The sequence below is a fragment of the Macaca mulatta genome, chromosome 12 (assembly GCF_049350105.2).
Source record: "Macaca mulatta isolate MMU2019108-1 chromosome 12, T2T-MMU8v2.0, whole genome shotgun sequence".
NCBI classification, from domain to species: domain Eukaryota; kingdom Metazoa; phylum Chordata; class Mammalia; order Primates; family Cercopithecidae; genus Macaca; species Macaca mulatta.
The window spans coordinates 23,717,025-23,734,953 of NC_133417.1; the positions used below are offsets into that span (position 1 = coordinate 23,717,025).

At 41.0% G+C, this 17,929-nt stretch overlaps 1 long non-coding RNA gene across 9 annotated transcripts in view; it reads left to right on the forward strand.

Annotated features, from left to right (window-relative positions):
* Positions 1-17,929, forward strand: part of LOC106992551 (uncharacterized) — a 134,125-nt gene that overhangs the window by 7,015 nt on the left and 109,181 nt on the right. Inside the window, exon 2 of one of the 9 annotated variants that reach the window (XR_013401959.1) lies at positions 610-6,409. The exons of the other annotated variants lie outside the window; for them this stretch is intronic. This is a non-coding gene — a long non-coding RNA (uncharacterized LOC106992551). The remainder of the gene's footprint in view (positions 1-609; positions 6,410-17,929) is intronic. 9 annotated transcript variants of the gene reach the window in all.

Below are 17,929 nucleotides of genomic sequence, written 5' to 3' on the forward strand. Positions count from 1 at the left end.
CCTTATCCAAAATGCTTGGGACTACAAATATTTAAGATTTTGGATTTTTTCAGATTTGGGAATATGCACATATACAAAATGAAACATCTTGGGGGTGAGACCCAAGCATAAACACAAAATTCATTTATATTTCATATATGCCTTATACACATAGCCTGAAGGTAATTTTATACAGTATTTTTAATTTGTGTGTGAAACAAAATTTGTATATAAGTATTTACGTGTAGCATTTTCCATTTGTGGTGTCATGTCAGTGCTCAGAAGATTTCAGATTTTGAAACAGTTTGGATTTTGGATTTTCAGATTGGTGATGCTCCACTAGGGATACTTTGTTATAGCAGTCTGAACAAGCCAAGATGCTGGGATAAAAATAGTCATTATATGCTTGATTTCATTGAAAAAAAATATATATGTATATGTATGTATACATATACATATATATTTTGAGACGGAGTCTTGCTCTGTCGCTCAGGCTGGAGTGCAGTGGCGTGATCTAGACTCATTGCAACCTCCGCCTCCTGGGTTCAAGCAGTTCTCCTGTCTCAGCCTCCCAAGTAGCTGGGATTACAGACATGTACCACCACGCCTGGCTAATTTTTGTATTTTTAGTGGAGACGGGGTTTCACCATGTTGGCCGGGCTGATCCCGAACTGCTGACCTCAAATGATCCACCCGCCTCATCTTCCCAAAGTGCTGAGATTACAGACGTGAGCCTCCACACCCAGCCTGAAAATATATTTCACAGAGCGATAATGTCTGTACAACGTTTGAAATGAGGTGAGATTCTGTGGGATAGAATCCTAATCCCCTCACTGCCTGTAAAGAATGAATAGTTTCAATTTTGACTCTCAGTTTGAAAGAAAAGTTATGCCCTATCTCCCTTGTCTCACACACACACACACACACACACACACACACTTGCGCAAACATATACACTTCCTGTTATATATAAAAATGGATGACAAATTTCTAGTATCCAATAAAATCCATACCCCTTTTTTGGGACCTACAAAGCCCCCCATGTTCTGGTGCCCACCTCAGTGTTCAGCTTGTCTCATCTTCACCCACGTTCCATTAAGCTGCATTAACCTTCTTGTTGCTGTTCACACCCACCAGGCTATTCCCACCTGCGTTCACTACCCGCACTTCTCCACCAGTCATCAATTAATCCAGAATCACTTGCCTCCTCAGAGAAGCCTTTCCTGACCACGCAATGTAGAGTAGCCTGTCTCACTGTCTCCCCCGTCACCAAGTGTTAATTCTCTGGGGGAAATGTCTTCTTTACTTATTGGTTTGTTTGTTTCTTATCAACTAGGGTTGTCTCTCCCAGTTAGAAAATACTCCCACTGAAGTTTGAAGAGAGTCTGGCATGTAATAAGTGCTCAATAAATATCTGTTGAGAGAATAAATGAATCAAATAACAAAAATAAAACTGTAAATTATAAGAAATTAGAAGGGAATTTAGAAAAAAAAGTTTATATAATCTCAAGGTGGGGAGGACTTTCTTAAGTAAAAGAAGAAACCCATAGCCATTAGTGGGAAGATTTGGTTACGTGAGCAATTAAATTCCCACTAACTTAGATACATTTTTAAATTACAGATTAAAAGAGAATATTTTAAAATAGAAAAACTATCCAGAGCTGTATGGAAAATAAACATGCTGATCACTGATGGAGATGTGAATTGCCACACCCTTCTGGAAAGTTATCTAGCAGTGTCTACTAAAACTTAACATTCACATATATTAGACTTAGAAATTTCATTTTGTTGAATTCTAAAGATATACAAATACGGATGTTGGAGAGATCGTGATTATGAAAGATTTTAAAATCAGAGTATTTAGAAATATATTGTTTGTTCCCAGTGCCACTGTGGCCAGGTAAATCTCAGGGCTTTCTTATCCCAGAAGGCAAGGCTGGATCTTGAGGGGCAACTAGCAATCTCTTCCATCTGTCTGTATTAACCTAGAGAGATATGGAGCAGAGATTGACACTTACTCCTTCTTCCTTAGTAGCAACACCTGGATTTTATTCAGATGCAGTGCACCCAGCCAAAAGACTACATTTCTCAATCTCCATTGTAGCTGGATGTGGCTGTGTGATCAAGTTATGACCAATGAGATATAAGTAGAAGTAGCTGGGCCAGGCACAGTGGCTCACACCTGTAATCCCAGCACTTTGGGAGGCCAAGGCAGGAGGATCACTTGCACTCAGGAGTTGGAAACTGCAGACCAGCCTGGAGAACATAGTGAGACCTTGTCTCTACACAAAATGAAAAGATTAGCTGGGTATGGTGGCTTGTACCTGTGGTTCCAGCTACTTGGGAGGCAGAGATGGAAGGATCACTTGAGCCCGGGAGATTGAGGCCTCAGCGAGCCATGATCATGCCACTGTACTCCAGGCTGGGTGACAAGAGCAAGACCCTGTCTCTCAAAAAAAAAAAAAAAAAAGCTGGGTGGGGTGGAACATCTGGCAAACATCTTTAAAGAAGGCTGACTCAATTAGGAGGGGCACCATTTTGTTTCTTGCCCTCCACCCTTCTTCCTGCCTGAAACAGGTAAGGTAACTACAGCTCTTTGGCCATTATGGATGACAAGCTGACCTTGAGATTGGAAGCCATGTCCTATGAAAGATAACGAGAAGGAGCCCAGGTACCTTGTGACACTGGAGTGTCATATTAGCCCTGGACTACCCACCTCCAGACTTATTTTGTATGACAGAAAAATAAACCCTTAGTGTTTAAGCCATTATAATTTGTCATTTTTGGTTATACGCAACTGAATCAAATACTAATTGATAATACCATGTTATAATGTTAAATATAAAAAGTAAGTTGCTAAGTAATGCCAGAAGAATATAAACTCAAATGTGTATAGGTAATAGGCCAGTAATACAGAAAGGTGGATGAGTGACAGTATAAATAGTAGAGATACAGAGGACATACTGAATTGGAAAGCCCCTGCAACATTAATAATATTATTACCATGTGGCCATGTGGATTGAGATCTTCCAGTTTTTCATGTTAAATTTCCCCGATGTTCTGCAAACAAAACATTTTCCCAGCTGTATCTACACTGCAGCCTATCAGTTTGTGAGTTTTGATTTGTAGTATGGTCTAATATTTAGAAAATGAAATAAAAGGGAGAAGGATAGAAGGGAGAAAAGAAGGAGGGGTGGACCAGCACTTTGGGAGGCCGAGATGGGTGGATTACGAGGTCAGGAGTTCGAGAGCAGCCTGGACAACGTGGTGAAACCCCATCTCTACTAAAAATACAAAAATTAGCTGGGCGTGGTGGCCTATGCCTGTAATCTCAGCTACTCGAGAGGTTGAGGCAGGAGAATCGCTTGAACTTGGGAAGCGGAGGTTGCCGTCAGCCAAGATGGTGCCATTGCACTCCAGCCTGGGTGACAGAGCGAGACTCATCTCAAAAAAAAAAAAAAATGTTATTGTCTGCTGTATGTTAAACTGGGAGTCTAATATATAAACATGTGACCTTGCCAGTTAGGAGAAAATCCAGGAAATGGTACAAACGGTACCTTGATTTTTTTTCTTCCTCATCTCAATCTAAAACTGCAGTTTATTCCAGTGTGATGAGAAGAAATTGGACTGAGATTCCTTTTTTTTTTAATGAGGCATCCATTTTCATCCTTCGATGAAATTGACAACTTGTGACAATTCTCACTTTTTGGAACAAGTCTCCTAATTATAGAAGAAGCTAATGATGATAATATAATAAATTATAAATTATTTGACTGTTTTCAGTTTATCCAAAGGAAGTTTATCAAACTTTCTCCTCCTACTTTCTGCTCCACCCCACCCCCCCAGCCCCTGATGCACACGCTGTGCCCTCACAGCACTTATGCCTAGAGAATTATGATCCTTAAATAGCAGCCAATTGTTCTTAAATAGCAGTCAGTTCTAGCAGTGTATCAGATATTCCAGAATATTTCACAAAATAATAATTTTGCAGATGGAACATTATAGCTCCGTAGTCTAGCAAATGAGGGAACTAGGATACAGAGAAATTAAGTGACTTAAGATCTCACAACAAGCTAGTGGAGTACTTCTACATAAATATATCTCTAGATACTCATAGAAGGTAAAAGCTACATTGAAAATTCACACAACTCTTCTGGAAAATAGCAAATTCAATGATGCTATAAAGTCTGGCATAATATTCTAGTGGTCAAGACACTTTGGGTAGTAAATGAGAGAAGCCAAATTCAAATCAGGCTAAGAATAAAAAGAAATTTTTTTCTTTCAAGTGGTTGGAGCTCAAGTAAGTGTAAATTCCAGGGGATAAATTGGATTCAGGCATAGCTGGATGCAAAGACTCAAAAATGGCATCAGAATCTGCCTCTCTTTCTCTCTTGGTGTTGCTTGCCACTGTGTTGTCTTCATTCTCAGGTAGCTTACTCACACAGTGGCAACAATGGCTTATGTCCTAATGGTTCATCAACCACAGGGCAAAGTACACTTTTCCTCAGCGGTCCAAGCAAAACTCCTGGGACTGACTCTCACTGGCTTACTTGGATCAGGTGTCCTGCCGGAGCACAACACTGTAACTCCAGGTGGCCAAACTTGAATCTCATACCGCCTCCCTACCACCAGCTCCACTAAAGAACCACATGGACAGAAGGGGAGGAGTGGTTACAAAAGGAAAAAATAAATGTTTATTACCCAGAGAGGGATAATGAATGTAAGGCAAGCAAAAACAAGGGGAAAAAGTCCATTAAAAAATTCTTATTTACACTCACATTGAACTGTAAACTAATGCAATTAAGAGTCTCATTTCTTGCTTAGTGGTTAGGGATTTATATTTCTTTAAAAAAATACTACCAACACTAAGTAAGGGGATACTGTAAAAGACGACAACAAATAATATGCAATGAAAAAAACTGGGCTTTGAAAAAAAAAAAAAAGATGTACTGTGAGTGTGTGTTTATTATATTGTTAGCCCATAAATGAACACAAAGGCAAATGAAAAATAAAAACACTGGACATCTGCCAAACATTACATTAATCTCAATGTTTGATGATTCCATCAATCCTGCACTGGGGAAAGCAGTCATTATGTTTTTGTGGTAGCATTTGTTTATTTTGGTTTCCATATCATCTCAAATGCTGATGAGCTTGTGCTAGCTACACGTGGATAGTATTTTATTAAAAGGCATATATTTAGTTCATAAAGAGAAGTCGTCTCATACACAGCCAGTTCCTTATCATAACTAGCATTCTCTTCATTCATTTCTCCTTTCATTCATTCGTTTATATTATGTGCCAGTTAGGAACTAGGAACAAGGCTAGACTCTAAGGAGATGACTAATTTGCAGCCCCACCCTTTGAAGTCAAAGTACAGTAAAGGGAAACAGACAAGTAAAAATTCAAGTACACCATGACAAGTGATTAACACAGGGTTTGAGAAGCAGAGGAGGACTGTAACTTAGAGATCAGAGAAAGCTCCAAAGTTGGCTTAGGGAATGCTCTCCAGGGTGGAAAGGAGGTTAAAGGCAATTCTAGAGAAAATAACATGCAATGACACAGAGACTTAAAAGAACCCTGGGTGTTTAAGAAATGGGTTACAACTCTGGCTATGACATAGGGTGTGTACAGGGGAAGAGTTGATGTGAATGACTTTGTGTGCTAAGTTTGGACTTTGCCTTGTAATTCTAAAACTCCCTCAGCTAGAACCAGACTGACAGTAAAGAACCATCTGGATAACTTGTTAAAAATACAGATTGCTCAGACCTCACTTCTAGAAATTTTGATTCACAGGAATCTGTGTTTAAAAAAAAAAAAATTCCAGCTGGGCTCAGTGGCATGCATCGATAATCTCAGCTACTTGGGAGACTGAGTCCAGAGGATCACACGAGGTCAGGAGTTTGAAACCAACCTGAGAAATACAGCAAGACGTCGTCTAAAAAAATGAAAAATTTCCTATGTAATTCTGGAGCACATCCAAGTTTGAGAACCACGGTATGTAGGAAATGAGGAACTGTCAAAGGGTCTTGGGAAAAATAATGACATACTTTGGAAAGAGAGGCCAGGCACGATGGCTCACTCCTAGAATCCCAGCACTTTGGGAGGCCAAGGCGGGTGGATCACCTGAGATCAGGAGTTCGAGACCAACTTGGCCAATATGGTGAAACCCCGCCTCTACTAAAAATACAAAAACTAGCTGGACTTGGTAGTGTGCACCTGTAATCCCAGCCTTTAGGGAGGCTGAGGCAGGAGAATCACTTGAACATGGGAGACAGAGGTTGCAGTGAGCTGAGATCATGCCATTGCACTCCAGCCTGGGCAACAGAGCAAGACTCCGTCTCAAAAAAAGAGAGAGAGAGACAGCCCTTTTTTCCAGTGGCGAATTGCTTTACAGCATGTCAAAACAGGAGACGGGGAGACCTGATAAGTGAGTATGTGACAGAACAAGTCAGAAATGGTGAGCACCTGTACTGTTGCAGAGGCAGTGGGGGTGGAGAGCAGGCAAATGTTCAGAGGTATTTCTGAGAAATGTAATCCACAGGACCAGATGATCTGTTTGATGTGAAAAAGTGAAAAGGGGTGGCTTTTAGTTTGCAAAGGGTGCCCTTGAGAACTGGAAGTGACAGGTAAGCAGGAAGCGTGGCTACGTGTACAACAGCTGAATGTTAGCTCAAGGTGGGAGACCAGGCTGCAGCTTGCCATGGCAGAAGGCCAAGGCTTGGGGTTTGGCTAGCCAAGAGCCAGAGGCTCAGATCTGGGAACCCTGAGGTTGCAGGCTTGCTGACTACCCTTTGCCTGGGGACACATCCCCTTTGTTGTACCTGTGGCTTCATGCCAGTAGTCATCTCTCATAACCCTGTAGTTAGGTTTGGTTTTTTTCTTTGTTTTGTTTTGTTTTGTTTTTTGAGACAGGGTCTCACTCACCCAGACTGGAATGCAGTGTCGTGATCTCGGCTCACCACAACCTCCGCCCCAGGCTCAAGAGATGCCTCAGCTTCAGCCTCCTGAGTAGCCGGGATTACAGGTGCACACACTACCACCCGGCTAATTTTTGTATTTTTAGTAGAGACGGGGTTTTACCATGTTGGCCAGGCTGGTCTCAAACTCCTTGACCTCAGGTGATCTACCCGCCTCTGCCTCCCAAAGTGGTGGGATTACAGGTGTGAGCCACCGTGCCCAGCCCCTGTAGTTAGGTTTTATCTCTAGTCTATATAACTCCCTGAAGCCAGAACTATGGTTTATCTGTATGTTCTCAGACCCCAGCCTAGTGCTGACACATATTTGATACTCACTAATAATTTCTAGGTGAATGAATTTTATTAATTTCCTAGATAATTACAGCTACCACAGCCTCATTATATCCGAATAGTCCTTTGGCCTCATTTTTTGTGATAATTATATACATTTGTATTTCTGTAATTCTACATGCTTCCATTATTACTTACCAAAATTCACATTTTTGTGATGAATAAGAGAGTAAGCAAAAGACATTCCTTTCTCCCAAACATTAATTACTGCAAGATGCCTGTATAATTAGTGAAACAGGCATCTCCTACACGTGCTAATTTAGATTCCACCAAAAAGTGCTTGATTAGCAACAAAAAAAATTTTTAAATGTTTCAATTGAATTAATTTAAAACAAGGAATAATTTTCAATTTAGTTACCCAGACAAGTTGTATGGATCCAGAGAGATTATTTTTAAATAAGGTGTTATGGACCAGGCACGGTGGCTCACACCTATAATCCCAGCACTTTGGGAGACCGAAGCGGGTGGATCACCTGAGGTCAGGAGTTTGAGGCCAGCCGGGCCAACATGGTGAAACCCTGCCTCTACTAAAATTACAAAAAATTAGCTGGGCGTGGTGATGCGTGCCTGTAATCCCAGCTACTCAGGAGGCTGAGTCAGGAGAATCGCTTGAACCCAGGAGGCAGAGGTTGCAGTGAACTGAGATCACACCACTGCACTCCGACCTGGGCAACAAGAGCAAAGCTCTGTCTCTAAATAAATAAATAAATGATAAAGTGTTATGATCATGTCTAAAGTATCTGTGTGTCTTTTTCACATGTGACGTTACATTGAATAAATTAGAGAAGCTTTACTCAAGCCCCAAAGTAGTCACTACCATGAATGATAAGTCATACAAGGAAGAAAATGTAAGACAAGTAAGTTTCTTCACTGTGTATATGGTTTTGTTCTGTTCATGGATTGGATGATTCCTTTTTCATTAACTTTTCCGTTTTCTTTGCCTTTCTTGCAGATAAGTGCCCTCTGAGTACCAAACAGGAATGTACTGTTTATATAGAAATTTCAAATCAGCAGAAAATTCAAATAGTTATAACTTTTCTTTATAGTCCATAATGAGAAAGAGTAACAACAAGTAAGCAAGCTAATTATCAGCTATTTCAGTAGTTTCGTTTCTTTTTTTTTTTTTTTTTTTTTTTTGAGACAGAGTCTCGATAGGCTGGACAGCAGTGGCCCAATGTCAGCTCTCTGCCACCTCTGCCTCCTGGGTTCAAGCAATTCTTCTGCCTCAGCCTCCTGAATAGCTGGGACTACAGGTGCACGCCACCACGTCCAGCTAATTTTTGTATTTTTAGTAGAGACCGGGTTTCACCATGTTGGCCAGGATGGTCTCCATCTCTTGACCTTGTGATCCACCCGCCTCGACCTCCCAAAGTGCTGGGATTATGGGCGTGAGCCACCGTGCCTGACTTTTTTTTTTTTTTTAGTAGGATTTTGTTCTGTCACCTCCTGCCTCAGCCACCCCAAGTGCTGGGATTACAGGCATGAGCCACTGCACCCTGGCAGCTGTTGCTAAATACAATTTCCAAGCAGACGTGAGCGTTAACTTGCTTTGGAGAACAACAACAACAACAAAAAAGCGTAGCTAAGATATTGGCAAAAACTAAGAAAATGTCTTTTTTGGATTCTCATGTCTACATTTCAGCCTATTATTTGGAATGAATTCCTACAAGTGCATAATGAATTGTACCACTCTAAGCCTATTGACTGTTTGTTACTTCCCTGTGTGTGTTGATGTTCTGTTTCCTGGATATGGCTGAATTATCCTGAAAAATCTATAACTTCCTGTTTCCTTGATCTCCAGGAGACTGTTTTATGCTTCTCTACTCATATATATGATGTTTATATACTAGTCTCCTGTATTATTGATTCCACTCCTGTTTATGACCCGCTTCCTGTATGCAATACCCGTCATACCTCATTGGCTTTGCCCACCCCCTGGTTCTGGCTTCTCTGACCTGCCTTCGTCTTTTGCTATCCCAAACCACGTATAACATATTGTGTGCTAGGCTTAATGTGCTGGTCATTTGCCTGCTTGCTCCCAGATTCATTCATTTTTGTCCTTCTCTTACTCTGTCTATATCACAGGAAGCTGATTCCTGCCAACTGCATTTCCTGGGCTCATTTAACCATGCCCAGAATGAATTAGGACAATGAAAGATAAGGAGATAAAGTGGGAGCACTGGTAGAATAAGAGGAGGAGCCAACATATCCTCTCCCCTCTGATTCAGACAATTTCTCCACCATCACCTTCTTCACAATGGCCACTTTTCCTCTGCAATTGCGGTTCTTCTTCCCTGGCAGTGGGTCCAGGGCTTTGTTAACTCAGCTCCTCCCCAGTCCTAGAGGTAGATGGTAGAGGCTTCCTGCTATTACTACTCTCTGGGGTTCCCCTTCTTCTCCAGTTTGTCTTTCCAGCCATTCCAACTCCTTTGTAACTAGTTCCTAGTATTAAAGTCACTGAACTACCTGACTTGGGCCCTGATGTTTGAGTGGACCCCACCTGACACACTGAGGCTGACAATACTTGGCAAGTTGTTAGGCAAAGAGCAGAACAATTAGCATAATCTTAGAAGCATTCATGTAGGTATTACAAGGCTCACATCTCCAAAACTTCCAGTGGAGACATGAAATAATTAATGAATATGTGACTGAAAATACACAGTACATAGTGAGAGTCATTTTAAATTTTTTAAAAGCCACTTTCATTTCGTTCATTCTTTAGTAATCCCCCATCAATAGAAAAATCATGGGGGAAAGGAGCAGAGTGTACAAAGAATGATGCCCACACTGAGCCCAAAATAGCTCCAAGTCGATTTCCCTACACAAAAGAAAGATGTAATCAGCACCCAGAGTAGGTAGCAAAGCACAGTCAACACTGCTGTTCCTCTCAAGACACATACTCGCTGCTCTCCCTCCAGAAACATACTCGCTGTCTGCATTCATTTGATCTTCCCATGACGTGAAAGCATCAATTATAAGTCGTATAATAAGCTTAATATATATAAAAGAGTCCAGGGCAGTTGTCAGTGGCCTAAATGACTAAGGAGTGACCCATCTTTTGAGACAAGCTTTGAAAAATCAGACTTCTGTGCTCTGTAAAGGGTTTTGTGGTTTTATGACCTTGGGCAAGATCCAGTTCATCATGTCTAGCTTCTAAATAAATCTTCCTTTGGTTTTTTTGAAATGGAACAGAACTACGAGTCACAAGAGGGACTCGTTTTATTATTTAAACAAAATAAACGCATGGAAATGCATGGTTTAAGGAACCAGGCGTTTGCTAAGACTGCTATAACAAAGTACCACACACTGGATGATGGCTTAATGAGAGAAACTCATTGTCCCCAGCTCTGGAGGCTAGAAGTCTGAAATCCAGGTATCAGGAGAGTTGGTTCTTTCAGAGGACTGAAGGAGAATCTGTTCTACGCGACTCTCCCAGCTTCTAGTGGTTTGCTGGCAATGCTACATCATTCCAATCTCTGACTTCATCTTCACTAGCACTCTCCCTATGTGTGTGTCTGTATTTGTGGTTAAATATCCCCTTTTTTATAAAGATACCAGTCGTATTGAATTAGGACCCACTCTAGTGATTTTATTTTAACTTACCTCTGTAAATATCCCATCTCCAAATAAGGCCACATTCTGAGGTACTGGGGGTTACGACTCCAACGTATCTTTTTGCGGAGAAGAGAACACAGTTCAACCGATAATGAGCCATTTATAGAGATCAGCTCTCTATCTGTTTCTGACTCTTCTTTCCATACCTGCCCACCCATTTCTCTCCACATTGTCTCTTAACAGAACCTGTGGTTCTGGAAAACATCTGGTCAACTTATTCACACTGAGGAGTAAGTGGCCAAAACTGCCTTTGTCTGTCCGTAGTATACAGTGGTTCAAAAGGATAAAAATAATGATAGGAAACTGTTATGTTTTATATGTTATCTCTCCTGGAAATATCTGCATTTTAACAAATTACAAAGAGTTATACCCATTTCTCATTATAAGTCACAAAACTTGGAGTTATGAGTAAAAGCTTGCTAAGCAACCATTGATTTTCATTGTAATTAACAGAAAAACTGCATTGGCTATTAACAGAAAGATAAAAGTGAGTCCCAGTTTGGTGATACAATGGTATGCACTCATAAGTCTCTACTTAAGATTACCAGAAACCAGGTGCAGTGGCTCATGCCTGTAATTTCAGCACTTTGGGAGACCAAAGTAGGAGGATTGCTTGAGCCCAGAAGTTCGAGACCAGCCTGGAAAACATAGTAAGACACTCTCTCTACAAAACATAAAAAAATTAGCTGGGTGTGGTGATGCATGTGTGGGGGCCCTAGTTACTGGGGAGGCTACAGTGGGAGAGCCTGGGAGATCGAGGCTGCAGTAAACCGTGATCAAGCCACTGCTCTCCAGCCTAGGCGACAGAGTGAGACTCTATCTCAAAAAAAAAAAAAATATGTTACTATAAATTTCTTCTTTACCAGTAGTAAAAGATATAAGCATTCCTGAAGGAGCTGCAAACACAGCTGCTGACATATCATCAGTATTATTTCATAAGTGGTTCAGAGGCTATGAAATTAGCAATACATTTAAACCACTTGAGCCAACCATGGCTTCCTCAGAGGTCCGGCCCCTCCAAAAATGCATGCAGGAGCCATTTCTGTACCCAATAAAATATTTTTTTTACCTCAAGAATGTGGGATATGAGAGCACAGTTATCATATTTTTTAAAAACTTAATCCGAGGCACTCTAAGAACTAAAAACCATGATGGAAAAGTTCACTTCAGGTATTATGATCTAAAATACAGTCAATTCTCATTATTCATGGTAGTTATAGTTTATAAAGTTGCTGTAAACATTGAATTAGTGAATAATGAACCATTGCTCTTAAAGGAATACAGGTTTAGGTTTCTGCAAGCTTCTGGTCACGACATTTTTGCCAACCAAACATATTACCTTGTTTTATGTGTGTTTCTGTTTAAAAACACTTTAGCATACATTGTTGATTTGTTAACATTGAACTCACAGCTAATAGCACCATAACTCATGCCTGAGTGAAACTGATCCAACACACATATTTTCTCTGTAAGGTACATCATAGCCTTCTCGTGCTTAAGAATCCTAGGCAGCACTTAGCACTATACTTGTTGGCCATTTTAAACAGCAAAATAATCACCAAAAAGAACACAAGTGTGAAAAACATGGTACTAAATAAACAGAAAAAGGACACACATATAGTAAGAAAGCTGAAGTGGGAAGGCAGAGTGTTGCTTTGTTGAAATTCAGATGGGAATGTGTACAATCAACAACTCAATTTTTTTTTTATTTTCTGCGCATGTCTGCCAATGATCACAAAAGTGCTGTGGGTATTTATTCGGGGGTTACAAATAAATTTTAATGAGTAGGAGAATTTGCAGATATGAAAGCCATGAGAAATGAGGTTTGACTGTACGTCACCCTGGCTTCTATTGCCTATAAACCAAAAAACAAAAAAAAATTTAAAAAAAAAAGAAGGCTTTATTTGCCTAGCAGAGTGGGTTACATTTACACTCCATATTTGTAATTTGTCATGTGAGACCTCAAAGGATGTTGGATAAGTGTAGTTAATGTCCAAGTCCTGCTGCTGATTATCTGAGTGAACTTGGTCAAAGGGACTGGTTTTCTGTGGGTCTCCTCTTACTATTCATAAACTGATCGTCTTGGACTACTATACACACACACACACACACACACACACATCCACACATAAATATATACAAATTATCATCAAACTTTTCAAATCCAACACTCATATCCAACACTCACATGTTAAAATACTCAAAAATCAGGAAAATATATAAGAAATAGTACTCTAGACAGCGATATGATAGGACTTTTTTGCTGTATTTTTATATCTTTTGGTTTTTGAACTGTGAGAATGTATTACCTTTTTAGAAATTATTATTATTATTATTATTATTAATTATTTTGAGATAGAGTCTCACTCTGTCACCCAGGCTGGAGTGCAGTGGCATAATCTTGGCTCACTGCAACCTCTGCCTCCCGGGTTCAAGCGATTCTCCTGCCTCAGCCTCCTGGGTAGTTGGGATTACAGGTGCCTGCCACCATGCCTGGGTAATTTTTGTATTTTTAGTAGGGATGGGGTTTTGCCGTGTTGACCAGGCTGGTTTCAAACTCCTGACCTCAGGTGATCTGCCCACCTCAGCCTCCCAGAGTGCTGGGATTTCAGGCATGAGCCACTGTGCTCAGCCCCTTTTTAGACATTAAACTTTAAGGGGAAGAAGAAAGAGGAGGATGATAAGGAGTCAAGAGGAGGAGGAAAAAGAAGGAGAGGGAGAAGAAAGAAAACCCCTAATAGGCATTTTGCCTTCTGTATGGTAGGGAGCAGGGATTTTAAGCTCAGGTTATTCTATGATGATTAGACAACAAGGGTGTACATATTTACATATCTTTTTATAAATCATGTGCTTAACAAATATCTTTCACGTATCTTCTTTATAAATCATGTATTTGTTAAGTACTTACTCCAGGGACAGTTGTTTGTATGTTATTCTATTTTTTTTCCTTATGCCTGTGAAGTAAGTATTAGGTTGAATCATATGAAAATGCAAATATTCAACCATTTTTGACCTGCAGAAATGTCCATTTCTTATACTCAACCCAACGTTAATGTTCCCATTTTAATAATGAAGAACCCAGGATTCACAAAAGCTGAGCAGTTGCTCAGTGGTGCCACAGTTGACAAAAGAGACTTTTGACCTGAATCCAGAGCTCCTGTTTCTACCAAATAGTGGGATGAATTTCACAGAAAATGCATAACTTTCTTTACCTATGTGTGAACTTAAATGCCACCAGGTGGCATTTCTTTAATCTTGACATAAATTAAGTCAAGATTTTCTCCCATCACCACTTACCCTCCATTCCCTAGAATTGTGTCTGGGAGGTGGCACAGGCCTGGCTGCCCTGTTCTCCCCCACACCTTCCTTCTGCTGCTGCTGCGGCTGGCAGGCCTCTAGAACTCTAGTGTCTTTCTCCCTACCTCAGCTTTGGAGGCATACATCCTGACTGCTCCTTTTCTTTTCTTTTTTTTTTTTTTTTTTTTTGAGACGGAGTTTCACGCTTGTCGCCCAGGCTGGAGTGCATGTGCCACCATGCCTGACTAATTTTTTGTATTTTTAGTAGAGACGAGGTTTCTCCACATTGGTCAGGCTTGTCTGAACTCCCGACCTCAGGTCATCTGCCCACCTCGGCCTCCTAAAGTGCTGGGATTACAGGTGTGAGCCACGGTGCCCGGCCTCCTGACTACTCTTAAGCGGAAGGTCTACTTCAGAGACCACTTGACCACTTCCTCTGAAATCGTGAAGACTGTCTTGGATTCAGACAATCATCTAGTCTCAGGAAGGAGAAAAGTCCGGCTCTGACATACTGTACACACTCCAAGCCTCGAGTCTCTTCAAGGCAGTGACTTCGAAATTTCAAAACCTTCATGTTTGACTTTGGAAAGACTCTTAAACACCTCTTTGCTTATGATTTCAAAGTCCATTTTAAAATGGAAAAAAAAAAATCAGAAAGCAATTCTGTTTTCTTTTGTTCCTTTCTTGAGGAAATAAAGGCAAAATAACTGTTGCCTGAATAATGAGACTGAGTGGAGTGGTAGGGATAATGGAAGAGAACAGATGGGAGAAGAGGAAAAGGGAAGTTAATGTTCAACATTCTGTCCTGCCACATTCATTGGTTGTTCTTTTCTCCAACACAGCTTTTCAAGTAGCTCTCAAGTTTGAGAATGCCCATGAAATTGTTCAGGGGAGTTGCTTCAAATGCACAGACCCTGCTTTATTTGGAGAATACTCTGGACCAATGAAAACAGGCTAATCTGTAAGACTATGTTAATGTCCACTTGTGATCAAGTCCAGCTTGAAGTGAGAGCATACAATCCTACAAAATAGAAGGAAATATTTTAGGTGAATGAAATTGAAATTTATTTTTCAACCAAGCATTGAATAGCAATCCGGTACTGTTTGAATAGCAACACCCATTGTGACTTCGGATCCATGGGCTTTTTGATTTGCCTGTGAAGCAGTTCTTTTAAACACAGGTGGGTGCTGGGCCATTATTTAACCAAGACTCTTGGACCATAGAACCGCATCAAAACAGCATGACAGTTCAGAGGACAGTCAAGCAAAATGTACTTCTGTGCTATATCTAAATTGCAAAGGAGAGGAAGGACTCGGGAAAACAGTGTAATTAGAGGCAATTTAAGCTCCCTCGTAGGAGGAAAAGCAAAATAGTCTATATTTAAAATTGTAGTGGGAACTTGAAGTTCTGAGGTCGTAAAGGTAAGGCTCAGGGAACAAGGAGAAGGGAGGGCTAAAAGGAAGAAGGCACGGTGTGTACTCAGATACCTTAAAGAACCAGAGAAACAGTTCTGGGAGAAAAGAATAGTAACATAACATTTCTCTTAAGCAGTACAATGAAAGACATCAGGCTGGCGAGAAAAAGAATAGGAAATGTGGGGAGAGGTTTGATAAGGTAGGGAGAACTGAGATGAAAGCAGATTGAATATCTATAAGAGAAAATAAAATTTGATTTTTTGGGTAGAAATATTTTTCTAGGTACAACGTCTCCAGGCATGCTATTCACGTTTAATTTAAATTATACAGCTTTATTGTGCTCACTATATATTTTTCTTTTTTTCTCTCTCTCTTTTTTTCGTTTTGGGATGGAGTCCCGCTCTGCCACCCAGGCTGGAGTGCAGTGACACAATCTCGGCTCACTGCAACCAACGCCTCCCAGGTTCAAGCAATTCTCCTGCCTCAGCCTCCTGAGTAGCTGGGACTACAGGCACCTGCCGCCACACCTGGTTAAGTTTTGTAATTTTAGTAGAGATGGGGTTTCACCATATTGATCAGGCTGGTCTTGAACTCCTGACCTCAGGTGATCCACTCGCCTCGGCCTCCCAAAGTGCTGGGATTACAGACATGAGCCACCATGCACCGCCTATTTTTCTTAAACTACCTTAAAAAGTGCTATCCAATCTTTTTGGCCATAGTTCAGAGGAGGGTAATGGAGTCTTATAGAGTCTCAGAGAATTTCCTCTCCTGAGCGCTAATTTTGCTTTCCTACATGGTCCTGCCATACTGGGAAAATAAACATGGGTTGTTTCTTTGACAAGAAACAACTCCCAAAACGACTCTAGTTGTTAAAAAGGAGGCAAAAATACCAATGTTTCAAGTTTTTCCTGTAAAAGCTTTCTTCTTGCACAAATAATCCTTCATGGCTGCGTAATACTTTATACTTTTAAAAATAATGCACTTGGCTGAGTGCAGTGGCTCATGCCTGTAATCCCAGCACTTTGGGAGACCGAAGCAGGTGGATCATCTGAGGTCAGGAGTTCGAGACCAGCCTGGCCAACATGGTGAAACCTCGTCTGTGCTAAAAATACAAAAACTTAGCTGGGTGTGGTAGTAGGCGCCTGTAATTCCAGCTACTGGGGAAGCTGAGACAGGAGAATCGCTTGAACCCAGGAGGCAGAGGTTGCAGTGAGCCGAGATTGTGCCATCGCACTCCAGCCTGAACAAGAGAGTGAGACTCCGTCTCAAAAAAAAAAAAAAAGTAATGCGCTTTCAGATGCATTACCTCATTTAAATTTCAGTACAGTCTAGCATAAAAGGCATTTTCTATACCATGTGTTTTTTACATACTGCTTTTTTCACTATCAAAACCAATATAAGGTTAGCATAGTTAATTAGTTTCTTGTAACCTCAATCCTTCAACCTTTCACAGTTTTCTCTTTATTGTTTCCTTTGTCTTTCCTCCTGACTAGAGAGCATTTTATGCTGCTGAGCAGTTCTCTTGACTGGCAAATTGCTAGTCCTTCACTTAGTGAACTAACCAGGACTTGTAAGACCTAGAAGTCTGGGTTGGGATACATATCTGGCCTCCTATGTCATAGCCAGCTGCTCGGTCACTCATTGGTAGTGGGAGAGTCACTGTGGCCTATTGAGGCTGTTGAAGGACATCCAGGGCTATCACCCAAAGTTTGAAAGCCAAACTAGACTTGGCTTTGAACCCTAAATTTACCATTTAATAGCTTTGTGGTGTCCTCTGTAAATGATGATAACCACTTAATGTTGTTTGTAAGTTTCTGAGTGCGGTAGAGTTCCTGCCATATAGTAGGCATTGAAGGAGTTTCATTCTTCTCCCTTGTCTCATAGAAGGAGCACTGCCCAAGAGAGGAGTCACCCACCGCTTAGGAGACAAGGGTTACATATGATCTCCATAGAAATAGAGAAGTGAGACCCAGTGCGCTGGCTCGTGCCTATAATCCCAGCACTTTCGGAAGCTGAGGCAGGAAGATCGCCTGAGGTCCACCTGGATACCATTATCCCAAGATGGCCCCAACAGTGCACAGTGACCAGCCCAATGAGCCCCAGAATTATGTAACAACAAACGCAGACCTTGTCAGCCAATCAACATCACCCAGACATTTTACTTTCATAATGTGGGACAGAGATAGTTTTAGTGTTTCTGTTTTAAAGGACCTACCTCCTTTCTCTTCTAAATCTCATCCCTGAGGGTCTCCTAGACTGTTGCCTCTGTTTGTGCCAGGTTCCCCACTTGGCAGTAAAACTTTTCCTTTCTG